Raw genomic sequence first — 18,127 nt, forward strand, 5'->3', positions numbered from 1 at the left:
AACCAAATTAAGCTAATGGAGATCAGTGTGTGGTATGTGCCATTAATTTGAAAAACAAGGAGATAGATAGAGGAAAGACAAGGTAATGATTTGTGACAGGGGGCCCCAAATTTGATTTAAACAATTCAATTACCCTTTTTAAAGTCCCCCAAAGAAATGTGCTGCAAAGCTCTCCATTCCCCACCCATGCAGACAGGGACACAAAAGCTGCTCTTAATAACAGTTCTATATTACTTCCTCTGCGACATGCTGTGGGGATTGCAAGATGAGAACAAAACAAACTCCGATGTATTCCGTTGTAAAATATTAGAGGTGGTCAGGCAGCAAAGGGATGTTTTTGCAGGGCTTGGAGAACAGAGGATGGCAAGTTGCATGGAAACAGTCTCCTTTGTGGCACCCTGCTGGGGACGCTGGGCCAACGTTCCCAAAGTAGCTCTGGCATCACGAGAGATTTATTTAAGGAAATTTCCATCTGCAACAGCCCAAAGATGCGAAGTAAATTCAAACTTCAGCCCTGGCCTCACAATGGGAACCAATGGAAGCAAGTCTAGGACACAAGCTCTTAAAAGAAGCTCAAACACTGGTTCAATGGCCCTCTAGCTCCCCTAATCTTGGGCAAGTTTGTTAGCTTTCCTCTGTGATTTTCATCTACCATATCCTAAAGTCCAAAATTTGCAAGGTTTGTTGATGGAGTATAATATTCCAAAAACGTTTAACAGGCTGATCACTTTTGTGGCACCAGAAGATTGAAAATATAAAGGCATAGTTTCACTTGTTGATGAACTTGTGACATTCATTCTTAACTCAATATATAATTGTCACTTATCTACTACCCTTATATGTGCTGAGTCAATCAAAATAAGCAAGAAGTAGAAAAGGCTTTCTAGCAACTTTGAGTATAGCAAGAGATGCAGACACACAAGCCAGTAGCTTAGAAATCTGGTAGGTATAATGACAATCTGGTAATCTGGTAGGTAGGAAAGAGGTATGTCCAAGAGTATACAGAAACTGGCTGCAATAGGCACACAGGGGCTTGAAGGATGAGTTGAGGGACTCAGGATCCTTATCGCATTGATCATTGCCTACTTTTTCAAATACAAAATAAAGGCTCTTTTCGGGAGAACTTTGGAAGAATGGAAAAGATATTGTCTCCAAGCACATTGTATTCTTGTATTGATTCTTTTAGCTTTAAAATATTAAAATATAAGGCATTTTCTGCCGTGGTATGAAGTGCTGTATCTGGAGAATCATTTTTAGTGCTTCTGTATTTCAAGAAAATGTGACCAGTTCTTAATCATCTGATTATCAGAACATTGCATAAACGGGACATGACAATTTGTAGACAATCTCATTTCTATGTACTGGGAAAACAGATGGAATTATTCAGGAATAACAGAATATATACATCCTTTGAGTAGATAAACCTATCTAATTAGTGCAGTCTCCCCTTTGACCAGAGAGTTCTCTCTTTCCCAAACTATGGAATATTTTTGTATCAACAAAAACAAGTTACCCACTCTTGCCACATCTGCAATTTCTGCTACACTCATAGTATATTCTTAGCCCAATTCTGTACATTGCATGTAATTTTGTTTTTCTCTTGGATAAGGAAATCAAACCTTGGATGTCTGTGCTGTTTAGATCCCCAAGGCAGGAGGCCATAGGACTGGTGTCCTGCCTTTGGAGCCACACATGCTATGCCCACAGGACTGGCCCAAACTTTGGCGGGCAATCTTGCCCACAGAATCGGTGTACTGATGATGAATGGCTGTGAAGGCTTTGTGATTGCTCAGGCTCCTTTGTGGGACTGGACAATGGAGGAGGACACAAGTCTGGCTCAGGAGAGCAACGGATAAAACTGCTGGGCAGAATGGCGGGCTCCTGCCGACAAGACCACTTGTTGACATTGAAAGGATTTCACAACAAGTGAGCAGAAACAGAAACGATTCTGTTCGGCAGAGCTATTAGTTGCAACGTGTGGCACCGGAGCGGTCACTCCCGATGTGTTTCCTCACTAATGAGCTCTGAATGCCCATTAAACTGGGCTGCCATAGGCCCAGAGCCACCCGGACAATGGCATGCATGAATGCCTTCCCCTGTTACTATTGGTTGGCCCAAGGAAGAAACAACTGGTATCACTCAAATTTAAACAGAGTTGACAGTACAGTTAAATGATCATTAATTAGAGTTTGTGGGCAGATAAAGACTCAGAGCCATTTATAATGACAAGATAGGTTAGTGTGACTCACTCGGGAGCATAACCCAGTCTGGTCCTGCCCTATTTCTTGGGCCATGTGGAGGGGCATCCATGGGATTTTAGACAGAGTAAGATAATCTGTAGAAAAGTGTATGTGTGTGGGGGGGAGTGACAAAAATAAAGCTTTATAGGATGTAGGAGGTTTTGTAATGATTAATAATACTGCAGAAATAGTACTAAGAACTGAATTCAGTTGTATATATGAAAAGTCCTTCACCTGGGATGTGATAGTGTAGTAGGAGGTGCAAAAGACTTTAGTTAGAAAATCAGACTTGAACTTTGGCTCTTAAATTTATTTGTTGAGTGATCTTGAGCAACTTTTGAAACTCAGGAATTTTCCTTTCTCCACCTGTAAAATGGGGATAACCATTACCCCAACTTCACAGGGTTATTGCAAGGATCACATGAGGAGGAAACTCATAGGTTATGTTGAATCACACAGCTGCTAGTTATAGCTTGCTTTTGAGTTGCTACAATATGCACAGATATGACATATCCAGCAGGTAGGTGGGTCTAGCAGGATAACCAAAGATAAGGACGATTCCAATGAAAGGATAAATTTAAACTTTATTTTTCAAACACTTCATTCTGAGGGGAATGATTCAATTTACATGACACACCAAAATGCCTCAAGAGAAAAATCATCACTCTCTTAGAGGAATTTTCCCTAATTGTTCATCTCATGATAGCATCTCCTAAGAAATAATGGCCATAGAGCTGAATGAGGAACAATATTTCATGATCAGAAAACTACTATCTTATTCAGAAAATAAATATTCTCAGATACATCCTTGACTGACATCAATGCCATCCCCATGCTAATAAGCAATAAATCTCTATGTAGAGAGATTTATGTAGAACTTCATCTGCCTTCCTGAGATCCAGATCGGAACCAAGCTTCCTTCGTATCTAAGTGGATATTTCACGAGAATATCAAATGTAATATTTCTATAGATGTCAGCTTTTGTTATATGATAAACTTCTGAAAAATTAGTGTTCAAAATGGTAACTATTGATTTAGCTCATGATTCTGTGGGTTGGCCATTTGGGCTGGGCTCAGCAGGGTGGTTCTTCTGGTATAGGCTGGACTCACTCATGTGTCCATGCTCGGCTATTTGATAAGGTGGGTTGGCTGGTCCAGAATGGCCTCAGTCAAGTGGCTTGTTCCTGCTGCTCATGATCTTCCATTCTGTAGTTGGCCAGCCTAGGCTTGCTCACGTAGGGGCTACATGGTTCCAAGAGAAAGAGCAGAAATGTCCAGAGCTTCTTCAGGTATAGACTTGGAACTGGAACACATTCCTTCATCTGCATTCTATTGGCCAATACACACTACAAGTCAAGGGCGGGAGACAAGGGTTGGGTAGCTTCCATTTCTTGGTGGAAAGAGCTACAAAGTCTCACTGCAAAGAAGTGTGGATACACTGAGGGAAATTATTATGGCCATTTTGTTGATAATCCCAAGCTGTCCTAAACTGAACTCATTATGTTCACAATGAAACTTTTCTCACCCCCAATTCTTCCAGTTTGGTTAAAGCCATGAAAGCCTACCCAAAAACCTTAAAATATTCTGGGTGAGTGTCATGCTGACAGTGGGTGGTTGAGTTTTATTATCTCTACTTGATTGATAGATCTTTATTCAATATTCTCAGCATCTCCATTCCAATAGACTCGGTGTGAGTATATATTCTCATTTTTGCCTGGATTATTCTGATAACCCAACTGAAACATCTCCGATTATTACTTTCCACATTAATTTTCTATTGCTACATCACAATTTACTACAAATTTAGCAGCTTGAAAAAACACCCATTTATTATCTTCCAGTTTCTGTAGATCAGAAGTCCAGGTATGGGTTAGCTGGTTTCTCTGCTGAGGCTCTTACAGGATATCAGCTGTGTTATGTTTCCTTTCTGGAGCTCAGAACCCTTTACCAAGGTCACTGGGATGTTAGCAGAATTCAATTGCTTGCAGTCATAGCATAGAGATCTCTACTTTCTTGTTGGTCATCAGCACTAGAAGCCACCTGTTGTTCCTTTCACAAATCCTGCTCCATAAACATGAGAGTTGCTTTTTTCCAGGTCAGTAGGAGCACATCTCTCTGACTTCTATCTTTTCCTCACCCCAGACACTAAGTCAGAATCTTATATACAGTATAACTAAATCACAGGAATGACTTGTCATCATTCACAGTTCCTCTCACACTCAAGGGTAGAGGATTACACAAGTTATGCACACCTGCTCACAGGCAGTGAGAATCTTAGGGACCATTTAGAATTCTGTCTATTATATCTTCCTCCAAAAGTAGCCATCTCATAAGAATGCAAATTGGATTATGCCATTCCTTGGCTTTTAATCCATTCATGGATTCCTATTACTTATAAGATAAACATCTTCTTTGACAGACTGAATCTTATCCTTGAAAATCTTTCTCATTTAAGCCAGAACATAAGGAAAAGGCTTTGAATTTGGAGTACGCTCATCAAATCAGAAGCATGGCTAGACCAGAAGACACGTGGCATGTATCTTAATGACTTGGTCTCAGAACAACATCTCATCTGTTCATCTTTTGGGTTATATTTAATCATAGGCCTTATAGATACTAAAAAATCATTGGAAAGAAAATGTTGTGGACCAAATGGGTTTTTTACCCCCTTTAAGACTCTGGAGAATAAAATAAATACACTGCATACAAGCATAAGCTTGTGCTTATTAAAAATAAATAAATAAAAACTAATTTTAATAATGTCTAAAATCTGTAGAGTTATAGATATTCAATAGCATAATTGAAGTTTATCAATTGTACTCAAAACCACCTAATTAATAGTTCACATTTATCATGTGGCTACTCCATGCTAGGTGCTGTGCCTGGCTTATATGCACCATCTCATTTAATCTTTATGGCAGTCAAATGCAGTAGGTATAATTAACTCCATTTTTTTGTAGGAGGAAACTGAGGCAGTAAGAAGTTAGAGCACAGTTAATAAGTGACAAAAAATGATATTCAAATATATATGTCTAAATGAGGTTATATGCGAATATTTTCAGTCTTGGCAACATGGTATAGACAGATCCAGTGCAGAGTCCCTTCCCAGTTTAAACACACACACACACACACACACACACATACACAGAACACACTGGATAATATATAACACAGTTAGTTAAAGATGAGTTTAGAATAAAGAAAGCCAAAGTCCCAGATCTCAAATTGCAGAACCAGAGTGAAGTCTGAACAAATGAACACTACAGCAATCTAGGAGAACGCTGGCTATAGAAATGTCTTCCAAATAGGCAGGAGTTGTGGCTTTCATGTTTATGTAGGAAAAGAAGACTCAGAAGATGTGACATAAGGTTCTAACCCTTGGTGGGGGTGCCTCGCCATATAAGAGTGGGGAGAAAATCTCCATCCACAAGGTCATGAAAGTAGCAGGGATGTTTGTCTTTTCTTGAGGCTCTAATAGAACAAAATAGCCCCCACCTTCCCCATGAATGTCAAAACCCAAGCCTGAGCTGTCTTCAGGTGTGGCTTGGAATGCATGTTCCCACACTATGCTGGTATTTCAAGCAAAGAAACACATGTAAAGATTTGTCTTAGACAAAAACCAGAGGCAAATGAGTATGCTCTATAGAGACACTTCTACCTTGGCACATGGGAGCTGGCAGGAAGAAAGTGCAGACAAAGATGAAATCACAGCCCAAAATTGCAAACGATATGAAAAACTGATCCACTAAAAGGGAGAATCAGCAGACACAATGAAGAGGAGGATGATCATCTCCATAATTTCAGATGTTATTATAGCTGGAAGAGTTTATGAAATAGGAAACAAAAAACTTTTAACTTAAAAAATAGAATGGACGCTAAAACATAATTAGATTTGAAGAAAAACTGAATGGAACTGCCTATAATTTAAAATGTATTTTTAAATTAAAAAACTCAAGAATTATTTAAATTAAATTAATTAATATCTATTTAAATGAAAAACTCAAAAGCAGACTAGATACAAGAAGAAAAAAGTACAGATTTGGAGCTAAATATGAAGAAATTACACAGAATGCTACACCAAGGGATCAAAAGATAGAACATGTGAAATCTGTTGGTTTTTTCCTTTTTTGTGAAGTGCATTTCACACACAGTATTGTATGAGTTTCAGGTGTATAGTAGAGTGATTCAACAGTTCTATATGTTACTCAGTGCTCATCACCTTAGATGCACTCAATCATTTTTATTCACATGTGAAATTTGAAAGGGATGTTAGTGACAGGAAGGATAGAACAGAGTCATAGGACATTTCAACAGGCATCTAGGAAGAGGTTTGAGAATGGAGAAGACAATATATTCAAAGGTATAGTGATAGAAGTTCTTTCCAGAACTCACTAGAAACATGAAACTATAGACTGACGAAGCATACTAGTACCAAGTAGGATAAAAAGAATAAAACCATATCTGGTAAGTCATGATGCAATTGCAAAGAAAACTTATGAGGGATGGTAGTTCAATTGACAAGGCTCCCTAGCAACAGAAATAGAATTCAGAAAAAGATGGAATAATGCCCAGCTTACCTAAAATTCAAGAAAGTAAAATAAAGGTATGTCACTCACAGCGACTGAGTTTATTGCTTGCAGACCCTCACTGAAATAAAATCACTGAAGTATGCACCTAGGTAACAAGGAAGCTGAACCTGAAGGAAACGGGGTGCACTAGCGATGATGGAAAAATAGAATACCAAACATGAGGGAAAATATGCACAAACATGGACTGTTCTCTAAAAAAAGAGTAATTTTTAACCTTATGATTCCATATTGTTTTATTTTTATTTTAAATAAATTTAAGTATATTTAAATAGACAAATATATTTTTATTTTTTTTTAATTTTAAAAATATTTTATTTACTTATTCATGAGAGACAGACAGACAGAGAGAAAGAGAGAGGCAGAGACACAGGCAGAAGGAGAAGCAGGCTCCATGTAGGGAGCCCGACGTGGGACTTGATCCCGGGTCTCCAGAATCATACCCCGCCCGGGCGAAAGGTGGCACCAAACCGCTGAGCCACCCGGCTGTCCCGAAAAAAAATATTTTTAAAATAAAGATAAAACAACATGGAACTATGACTTTGCAATAGTAATATGAAATGTGGGTAAGTGATCTAAAATATTTTGTTCGAGAAGAAATGTGGAAATATTATTAAACTTTAGACTTTGTGGATTCAGAGCTAAAAGTTGTGGGTATCCACTAAAAGTACGAAAATAGAATATAGGACATCTAAAGATTGATAGTGGGGAAAAAGGGAATAAAGAAAAGTCAAGTAATCCCAAGAAGACAGGAAAAGAGAAGGGAGAAAAAAAGAAGGCATAGGGGAAAATAAAAAAAAAAAATCACACTACAGAAAGAAATCACATATATCAGTAATCACAATAAACATGAACTTGTAAGCTCCATAGTCAAAAGACAGATATTCTCAGTTTGAATAAAATTATAAAATCCTGCTAAGGCTGTTTCTAAGAGACATTATTGAAATGCAATGATAATGAAAGATTGAAAAGAACTTGAAGGAAAAGCATTTACCGGGAAAATATTAACCAGAAGAAAGCAGGTGGGAATGCAAACTGGTGCAGCCACTCTGGAAAACAGGATGGCATTTCCTCAAAAAGTTAAAAATAGAGCTACGCTAAGACCCAGGAAGTTCACTACTGGATATTTACCCAAAGGATGCAAAAATATTAATTCAAAGACATACATGCACCCCAACATTTATAGCAGCACTATCAATAATAGCAAAATTATGGAAAGATACCAAATGTCCACCGAGTGATGGATGGATAAAGAAGTGGTATATACACACAATGGAATATTACTCAGGCATCAAAAAAAGAAATTTGCCACTTGCAATGACATGGATGGAGCTAGAGGGTATTATGCTAAGCGAAAAAAGTCAGAGAAAGACAAGTACCATATGATTTCACTCATATGTGGAATTTAAGGAACACAAATAGATGAACATGAGGGGAAAAAAGAGAGAGGCAAACCATAAAACAGACTCTTAAGGATGGAGAACAAAGTGAGGGTTGCTGGAAGGGATGTGGAGGGAGGGCTAGATGGGTGGTGGGTATTAAGAAGGGCACTTGCTGTGATGAGCTCCAGGTGTCGTATGTAAGGGATGAATCACAAGATTCTACACCTCAAACTAATGCTGCACTGTATGTAAACTAACTAGAATTTAAATAAAAACTTGGGGAAAAAAGAAGAAAGCTGCTATAACATTATCGAAGGGAAAAAGCTTTATTGTGAATAATGCTAAAAGGAATAATTTATCAGAAAACTATAGTAATCCTGGCCTATAAGAACCACATCATCTAGATTCACGCTATCTAAAGGAGCAATCAGATAATGACAAACTCATAGGTTAACACACGTCTGTGAGAAACTGGTAGATCAGTTTAGCAGGTAAAATTAGCAAAGTCATAAAACATTTTGAAAAACAAAATAAAAAATCTTGAATATGTATCTTGCATATTAAAACTTTGAATCCTAAAATTAGAGGATAGTATTCTCAATCCTAAAAGTAGAGAGCAGTATTATTTTCAAGCATTCAGTGGACATTTACAAAATTAACAATGTGCAGAGCCACAAAGCAATTGCCCAAGAGCACTAAAGAATCAAAGTACCTATCTGATTTTTTTCTCCTTGATATAAGTAAATATAAAAAGCAATAATAAAATTATAGTCATAAACCTCTCCTATGTTTGGAAATTAACAAAATACATTTTTAAACAGTTTACTGGTTAAAAATGTGTTACAGAAATAACAATATTTGAAATTAGTTGACAATGAAAGCGCTGCATTTTTAAGGTTATAAGATGGAGCTGGTACATGGAGAAAGTTTATAATCTTTAACACATAAATTAGAAAGAGACATTACAAATGAATAAGTTAAACATTTAAGTCAAGAAGTTAAGAAATTGGTGCACTTGGATGGCTCAGTTGGTTAAGCATCTGCCTTGGGCTCAGGTCATGATCTCAGGGTCCTGGAATAGAGCCCTGCATCTGGCTTCCTGCTCAGCGGGGAGCCTGCTTCTCCCTTTGCCCCTCTCCCATTCGTGTGTGTGTGTGTGTGTGTGTGTGTGTGTGTGTTCTCTCTCTCCCTCTCTCTCTCTCAAATAAATAAATAAATAAAATCTTAAAAATAAAAAGAGGTTAGAAAAGAGCAACATTGTAAACTTTAAGTAGAAGGTAGGAAATAACAAAGAGAATGTGTTAATGAAAAGAAAAAAATGAAAGAACAAGTAAGCCAAAAGCTCTCCTTCTGCAAAGACAATAAAATCATTCCTTAGAATGACTGATTTAAAAAAAAAAAGAGGACAACCCAGGTGGCTCAGCAGTTTAGTGCTGCCTTTGGCCCAGGGCATGATCCTGGAGACCAGGGATCGAGTCCCACGTCAGGCTCCCCGCATGGAGCCTGCTTCTCCCTCTGCCTGTGTCTCTGCCTCTCTCTCTCTCTCTCTCTGTATCTCTCATGCATAAATAAATAAAATCTTAAAAAAAATAAAGAGACAGAAGAAATAAACAAATAAAATGAAGCTTAAAAGGACAAATAGAGACACAGAACATATTTAAAAATATAAAGTAAAAACCATCCTAATGCCAATGATTTTTTGAGATTATTAAAATGAACAATCAAGATAAATATTAATTACTATAATTGACTAATGCCAAACTAGAAGATGTGAGCAGATTTGTTATGATCATTATATAAATTTGATCTACATCCAAAATTTCCTTGTTATAAAAAAGAACTGGCCAACAGAATCTTTCTGGAGAGACCTATCAGATCTTCCAGGAACAGACACTGCTGTGCTATATCAACTGTTTCCAAAAGCAACAAAGGAAGGAAAGCTCCCTAAATCATCTCATGAGGCTAATAAAATCTCCACTGCAGAAGCAGAGAAACCAGTATTGGGAAGAAAACTTAAAAGGCACAGCCACTCATTTATATATGAAAAATCATAAATACCAGTAAGTTAAATCTAACTGCGTGTGTGTGTGTGAGACAGAGAGAATGTGTGTGTGTCTGTCTGCAGAGTTTATCATAAGAGTTGAATATGGTGTAATATTAAAATATTTGTGAATGTCGTTTGTCATATGAACAGATGAAAGGGGGGAAAACACACAGTAATTTGACAAAAGGTAAACATGCAATGCAATCATTATTTTAAAACTTTTAGCCAAATCATAATTGAAAGACTTTCTCAGTCTGATAAAGAGAATCTACCTCAACCTGAAAACATAATTACTGATAGGAGCACTCCCTTCAAAATTAGCAACAAGTCAATGACACCAGTTATCAATTTCAAGTTAACACTGTATAGAGGATCTTAACCAGTTGCCATCCAAACACTGTGGATTAGCCACACACTGAGGTAAAATATTTGTAAAACATGTATTTGATAGAGGCCTTATATTCGGAATGTAAAAAGAATGTTTCTGGAATACATAAGTAACTATAAGTTACCTACGAACAGACCTAAAATATGGAAGACCCGATGGAGAGAATTATAAACATTTGTTGAAGTACATAAGGGAAGATACTGATCTTTGGAGAGATGTTTATGTCATTGCAGGAAGATTTAGTATCATAGGGGTGTCAGTTGTCATCTAATAAACCTTTAAATTTAATGCAACACGTCACAACCGACAGTTTTTCATGGCCTTGGCAGAAAGCTAATCCCAAAATTTATATGGAAGCATAGAGGGACCAAGAATAATCAAGATGATTTTGAAGAATTAGGAGGGGAAATTCGCCTCATCAGATAGAGTCATTATAGAGCCAGATTAATAAAAGCAGGTGATATTGCTGTAGCTGTAGAGAAACAGACCATTGAGACAGAATAGACAACTCAAAAATGAGCCCATATACACGCATACGTGGATGTGTATACTTGTGTGCATGTGTGCGTGTGTGCATGTGTGTGTGAGCGTGTGTACATGTGTGCACATGTATTGTAAAGCTAGTCTATGAGATGGGTGCCATTATGGATCAGTGAGGGATAAAGAAACGCTTACAGTCTAATGATTCTGGGACAAGTAGCTTGCATTACAGAACAAAAAGAAAATCAGATCCCCATCTTAAGCCTTTCACTAAAAGCAATTCCAGCTAAGTTAAAGTTCTCGATGTGAAATACAAAACTTTAACGTGCTTAGAAGAAAAAAACAATAAGAAAATATCATTATCGTATCTGGATGAGCAGTGGTCTCATAAACAATACACAAAAAGCATCCATCATGAATGAAGTCTTCTTGTACATGAACCTACCCTAAAATGTAAATACCTAAATAAAAGTGGGCACCATGAACAACTAAAGAAGAGAAGCTACAGATTTTTTTTAAATGCACACTGAGGGGTTAAAGACAATTTATTAGCATCCAAAATATATAAACAATTTCAATCAATGTTATGTAAGCAGCAAACAATCCCTCGTCCATCTCCAGACCCCTGCAATGAGAAAGGATTACGAGTAAGAAATTCACAGAGAGGGGGGCTCCTGGTTGGCCCGGTCAGTTGAGTGTCATGCTTGGTTTCAGCCCAAGTCTTGATATCTAGGTCATGAGAGGAAGCCCCACGTCGGGCTCTGTGCTCCGCACGGCGTCTGCTTGAGATTCCCTCCCCCTCTCCCTCTGCTCCTCCTGCTCATGTTCTCTCTCTGTGTCAAACAAATAAATAAATCTTTAAAAAAACTCAGAGAGGAAGTAAAAAATCCCAATAACATCAACAGTAACCAGAAAAAAAAATCCATAAGAAAACAGTGAGAGAATGTTGGCTCTTCACACTGTGTAAGAAAAGGAAGTGTGAAGTTGGCTCTTCACACTGTGTAAGAAAAGGAAGTGTGAAGATGTCAGATACCTGACGGTGTGCAGTAGAGGGTTCTCATGCTGGGCCAGGCCCCCCACAATCGACCACCACTTCTTTGGAGAATGAGACTGTGTGTCCTTCAAGAGAGGGCATACAAATATATTTACTGCATCATGAACTACTGCTGGGCAGAGACATCAGGGAATGAGATTCACAAGTACCATCATGGTTCAAACTGAAAAATTGTGTTGAGTAAACAAAGCAGGGATCAAAAGTGGACCTTGAGTATGATACCATTTCTGTAAACTCTCAGGACACACAAAGTAAGATCGTCTGTTGTTGATGGAAATGCATGTAACTTCAGCACAGGAAGGGCACACAGCAGCCTCGGGATAAGGGTTATCTCTGGGGCTGGAAGAGGAGTGCTGGTTAGGGAATGTTGTCTTCCTATCCTTTTTATTTAAAACAAAAGCCCTGCGTGATTCTGGAGTCCCGGGATCGAGTCCCACGTCAGGTTCCTGCATGGGGCCTGCTTCTCCCTCTGCCTGTGTCTGTACTTCTCGCTCTCTCTGTGTCTCTCATGAATAAATAAATAAAATCTTTTTAAAAAAGCCCTGGAGTAATTATAGCAAAGTGTTTTGTTGAATCTAAGTGGTAAGTACAAAAGAGCCTGATAACCCTGCTCTATGGGATTTTTTTTCATGTCTGAAATATATCAATATTAAAGTTTTAGAAAGTCATACAAGATTTCTGGCTAATGCGAAAAATGAAATACAATGACCAGAAATCTCTACAAGTCAGAGTATAAATAAATGCAAATACCCACTTCCTTACTATCTGTTTTCGAGACTCTTCTGGAGTCCAGTATAAAATAAATAACTTGCTACATTTTGAGCTTAGTTTGTGGGTTTGGGAGGAGAGATTCAGCAAGGGTTTTATGTGAAAACCATGCTATATCCTAGAAGCACTAATTTTTCTTCATTGATAGCAAATATGCAGATAGGTTTCAAGCTGATAACACCAGATGGGTCATTTGGTCATTATTAAATGTCACGATCCAGGTTCTCTCACCACCAGTGATGGCTGAAGGGGCGGACAACACTGAGCTGCTCTTGCTTTTTTTCCAAAATTCTATGTGCTTTGGCCTCCGGGAAAGTCAGAGCTCACTGAATTACAGGTACAGCTGCCGATTTAATTTCGTTTTGAGTCTTATTTATTGATTCCACCCTTTACATAGTGTTTCACCTTCCATCATCCTTTCACCAGTCTTATTGTCCTTTCTCTTACACCAATGCCAACAGCAATAGAAAACGCAAACAAGAGGTTGGCAAATAACTAAAATGTGGAGAAATCATTTGTTCAGAAAAATAGGCTTAAAATGTGTGAATTTAAAACATAGACCCGGCTTCTGTCCCGGCCTCTCTAGCTTTAGTCAGTGTCCCTAAACCCAAGTCATACAGACGTGGGAGTGATAGTGGGTTAGTACTTTCTGAGTCCTGTACCTTTAAAGAATTCCATGAGCACTGGGTGTTATGCTATATGTTGGCAAATTGAACTCCAATAAAAGAAATACAAAAAAAAAAAAAAAAAAAGAATTCCATGGGAATAACTGGCCAACATTTAGTCCAAAGGAAAACAAATATTTAGTAGGGTTTCAAGAACAGTGAAGAATGAGAAAAGATGTTGTGGGGTTGGGGCCTGTCAGCATCTCTAGATCCACATTAAACTCAACCAACTCAATTATCTTGAGGGCGCAATGCCCCATCGGGCCTGGGTCATGGAGCCAGCGGGCAGTCAGAGTTCACGCCTCACAAAGCCTTTGTTCTCAACAGTTGGTTTTGCCAGGGGTTGTCACAACTAAGGAGGTGCCCCTGGCATCTAGTGGGCAGAGCTTGGGGATGTTGCTAAAGATCCTATGATGCACAGAACAGCCCCCTCGACTGCCCTGACAGGTACACAGCCCAGATGCCAATAGCTTCAAGTTGGAGAGACCCCAGCTCAGAATTGACATTTCATCTTGGAGATTTAAAAGAGGCCAATTGCTTTTTAAATTAAAATGTTAGTTCCTCCTAGATACTATGGAGTCCTTCAAGTACGTGTTTCAGCTTCTTTGTTTTGTGAACAGGGACATTGGGCTTGGGGTACAAGAATATCGATTCTAACCGGGCCACACTTTATGTTGTGTCTGTCCCTTTTCAGCAAATGAGTTCGTTTATATGAATGCCACAATACAAAGTTTAAATTTTCTTGTCAAATCATAGGTTTTTAAAAAAAGACTCTTTAATAGCATTATTTGTCATTGTTTTTTCCCCTACCAGTGGGCGGCAGGGGAAGACACTTTCTATTTTTGTTAAAATGTTTTAATAAGATAGAAGATAATTGTAAATGTTCAGATTGTTCAAGTGAGACTTTGTGGTGTGCATTTTAAAGAAAGATTCATGTAAAGTGGCTGCTGGGAGAAAGCCAGGGGAGCTGCTGCCATTTGTTATGCACTGGCAGTGGGGTGTGGGAAGGGGAGATGTGGCTAGGAATCAGAAACCTGTCGTTTACCTGGTGGTCCTCAAAGTGGGGTCTGTGGCGCAGTAGCAACATCAACATCCCCCAGGAATTAGTGAGAGATGCAGGCTCTCAGGCCCCACCTGCACCTGTTGACTCGCACATCAGCAGCTAGGGCAGGCAGACAAGCCTTCCACACAACCCCAAAGGATGCTCAAGTGTGAGAGCCACAGGTCTAAAACTCTTGCCCTTCCTACTGATATCACTCAAGCAAGTCCGTGACCCTTCGTGACCCTCAACTTCTTTGTGTACTTGCCTCCCTGGATGGAAACTAAAGGAGACATTGCTGTGAAGGAGCTTTGCAAACTGCATGACCTAACCCTAGTATTAGTAGTTTGTGATGTACCAGAATCCGAATCCATGCTGCTGAGGGTGGAAGACCTGGAACCTCCCTTACAAATGTGTCCTTGACTTTTCCTATTCATTATCCCCAAAGCAGAGATGTCCACCCCTGGGACAAGTGGCTCAGGCCGCATATCAATCAGATACGAGGGTTCACAGGAATAACTCAGTGTTTGCCAGGGTAAACAAGAAAACTTGCAAGCCATGCAGAAAAGGTACCCCAAAACACTTAACGGTTGCTTTCATCCTGGCATAAGTGTATCCCGATGTACTTGGTCCTTGTTGATAACACATTTGTACACTGAACTTCAGTCTCCCTGGTAAAGTCTGAGAACTAAAAACATACTGTGGGAATGGCATTTTGTATGCTTGGTCACCCATAGCCTCCCAAAAAAGGAATGATGTCTTCATATTAATCTCTAAATTGATCATTTCTAAATTAATCTCTCATGCTTTTGTTTTCTTCGTTGCTAAGCTACCATAGCAGCAAATGTTCTCGGAATAACACAAGTTGTGTAGTCTCAGCTGGATCCCTAAATAGTCAATGAATTATTTTTTTAAAGATTTATCTACTTACTTGAGAGAGAGGGAGAGAGAGACAGACAGACAGAGAGAGAGACAGAGAGAGAAAGAGAATTCCAAGCAGACTCCCTGCTCAGCGCAAAGCCCCACTCAGGTCTCGATCTCACAACCCTGAGATCATGACTTGAACCGAAATCAAGAATCAGATGCTCAACCAAACGAGCCATCCAGGCGCCCGCTCACTGGATTATTTTTTTATTATGACTATAGACTAATCAGGAGATCCTGAGTGTCTTAGGTGAGCTTCCAGAGTGATATTGCAAGGGTATTTGCCCCCACCTTCCACCCTCACAACCCAACAAAGGCCCTATTTACTGGAAGTTAAAAGTTCTCAGCTGTTCTGTTTCCTTTATCTACTAAAGTCAAAAGAGGATCTTAGAGAATTGTGTGGGCCACAAGGTCGAATCACTGTGGATGGTGTTTTCAGTTCGGGTGTATAAAGCCATGAGGCATCTATTCGCAGCAGGCTCTGGTGTTGGCAGCCACCTGTAAAGTAGGATCATATCGCTCACTTAACAGAGCTGTTTGAGAACTTTCACGAGATAACAGGATGTTTAGTACTTGTGCAGTGGTTGGCATGTACTAAGGGCTCATCTAGGATCATATATATCTATCTCTGAAACTCAATTCATAGGTTCGGACTTGTTGTGCACACATAAGGACCTCTCCCAATTCTGCCCCCAGCATTTGAATTTTCTTGGTAAATATGGCCAGATTCATTTGTGGAAATTGTGAAGACAGTGATGAGTCACAAAAACTATAGGTTTTGTTTTGGGTTTTTTTTTGGCCTAGCTATCCACATACGTAGTGAGTGGAACAGATTTCAGTCATGAGATGCTCTGAAGTTGGAGTTTGGGTCGTAAGAGAACATTAGTGAAACAATGGATCAATATGTGAACATACTATCACCCCTACTGATGAGGAGAGTCAAATTCTTACCACCAAAATGGGGTCCAATGAAGGTATCCTCTGCCTCCTATGACATTTCAGTGTGGGCCTACCTTGTGGAATATGTCACAGTGACTTTCAGCCAAGCCCCATTGTTCCATCACCTTGTGAGCACTGCCATGCACCCCTTCACTCCCTCAGCCACAAATACCAGCAAGTGTGGTTTATAAGAATTGTGACAATGATAACTCATTGACTACTCCCCCTGAGCCAGCAAGGTTATGTCTCTGATTTGTGAGTGAGTCTTTGCTGTGTAGAGACACTGGGTGACCAGCTGTGAATTGAACAGTCCATGTGACAAAACTGGCCACTGTCCTCAACTGGGTTCTCCCTCGGGTTCTTTATGTACTTATTATAATAGTCCTCATTAACGAATGATATTTTTATTCCCATTTCACCGATGACAGATATGAGGCTCAGAGAGTTTAAGTACTCAAAGCCTGGGTTCAAGCCCAGGTTTCCCTAATTCTTATTCTGATTTTACTTTCAAAATGCCTGATGATTTCCAACTATATTTGGTATTTAGCCCTTTTTGTCACAAAAATTGTATTCTGAACAGCTCTTTGCCCTGCACTGTGTTTAAAGCAAGTTTCAAAGTTTAAGCAATGACTGCCACCCAAACAGATTGTTTATTACTTACATTGATTGTTTGCTTACATTTTTTTGTATGACCTTGAACACAAGGAGGTGAGTACCTGTCCCTGTTATCATGGCCACACGTGGAGAAGGAAATTGAGATCCCAGAGTTAAGTAAGTGGAAAAGTTAGCACTCAAAACCAGTTCTCCGACTTCGTGCACCGGAGTTGCTTCCTTTCTTTCTTTTTAAATTTAAATTCAAGGGATGCCTAGGTGGCTTAATGGTTGAGTGTCTGCCTTCAGCTCAGGGCGTGATCCTGGGGTCCTGAGATGGAGTCCCACATCGGGCTTACCGCAAGGGAGCCTGCCTTTCCCTCTGCCTGTGTCTCTGCTTCTCTCTGTGTCTCTCATGAATAAATAAATAAAATCTTTTAAAAAATAAATAAATTTGAGTCCAATTAGCCAACATATAGTGCATCATTACTTTCAGATGTAGAGTTCAGTGATTCATCAGTTGCATGTAACACCCAATGCTCATCACACCTCATGCCCTCCTTCATGACTCCTCAGTGGTCCTGGGAGCAGTGGTATGCCGCCCCAGCAAGGATGCAAAATTTTGGCCATGAATGGTTCATGAGTATCAGACAAATCGCCTCACTTCTCTCATTAAGATGATTTCTCTCCTTTTAACAAATGGATGTTTCTGACTAATCTTGAGATTAGCAATTTATGTTGATGTAGAGCTCATTTGGTCTTTAAAATATATCTTTATATGTGTGGTTGATAATGACTATTTCAATATTTTGAGAATAATCTCCAAAAGGATGGAAGAGAAGTTGCAATAGTTCTAAGGGTCAAATTTAATTCTGTAAGAGTCTGTTTGTTGAAAGATTTAAATTTTGTTTATTCCCTTCAGGTGTATTGTATGCATGCAATCTGAGTACAGCTCTGATTTGTAAACAGAAAACTTGAATTTTCACATCCTGACACCTGCCCTCCCCCCAGCTTATTATTCACCCTA

At 39.1% G+C, this 18,127-nt stretch overlaps 1 long non-coding RNA gene across 2 annotated transcripts in view; it reads left to right on the forward strand.

Moving 5' to 3' along the window:
• Window positions 1-13,954: 13,954 nt before the first annotated feature.
• Window positions 13,955-18,127, forward strand: part of LOC140602217 (uncharacterized) — a 39,925-nt gene continuing 35,752 nt past the window's right edge. For both annotated transcript variants that reach the window (XR_012005192.1, XR_012005191.1), the window contains exons 1-2: window positions 13,955-14,194; window positions 17,215-17,280. This is a non-coding gene — a long non-coding RNA (uncharacterized lncRNA). The remainder of the gene's footprint in view (window positions 14,195-17,214; window positions 17,281-18,127) is intronic.

This window comes from Canis lupus, chromosome 13, assembly GCF_048164855.1.
Source record: "Canis lupus baileyi chromosome 13, mCanLup2.hap1, whole genome shotgun sequence".
NCBI lineage: Eukaryota > Metazoa > Chordata > Mammalia > Carnivora > Canidae > Canis > Canis lupus.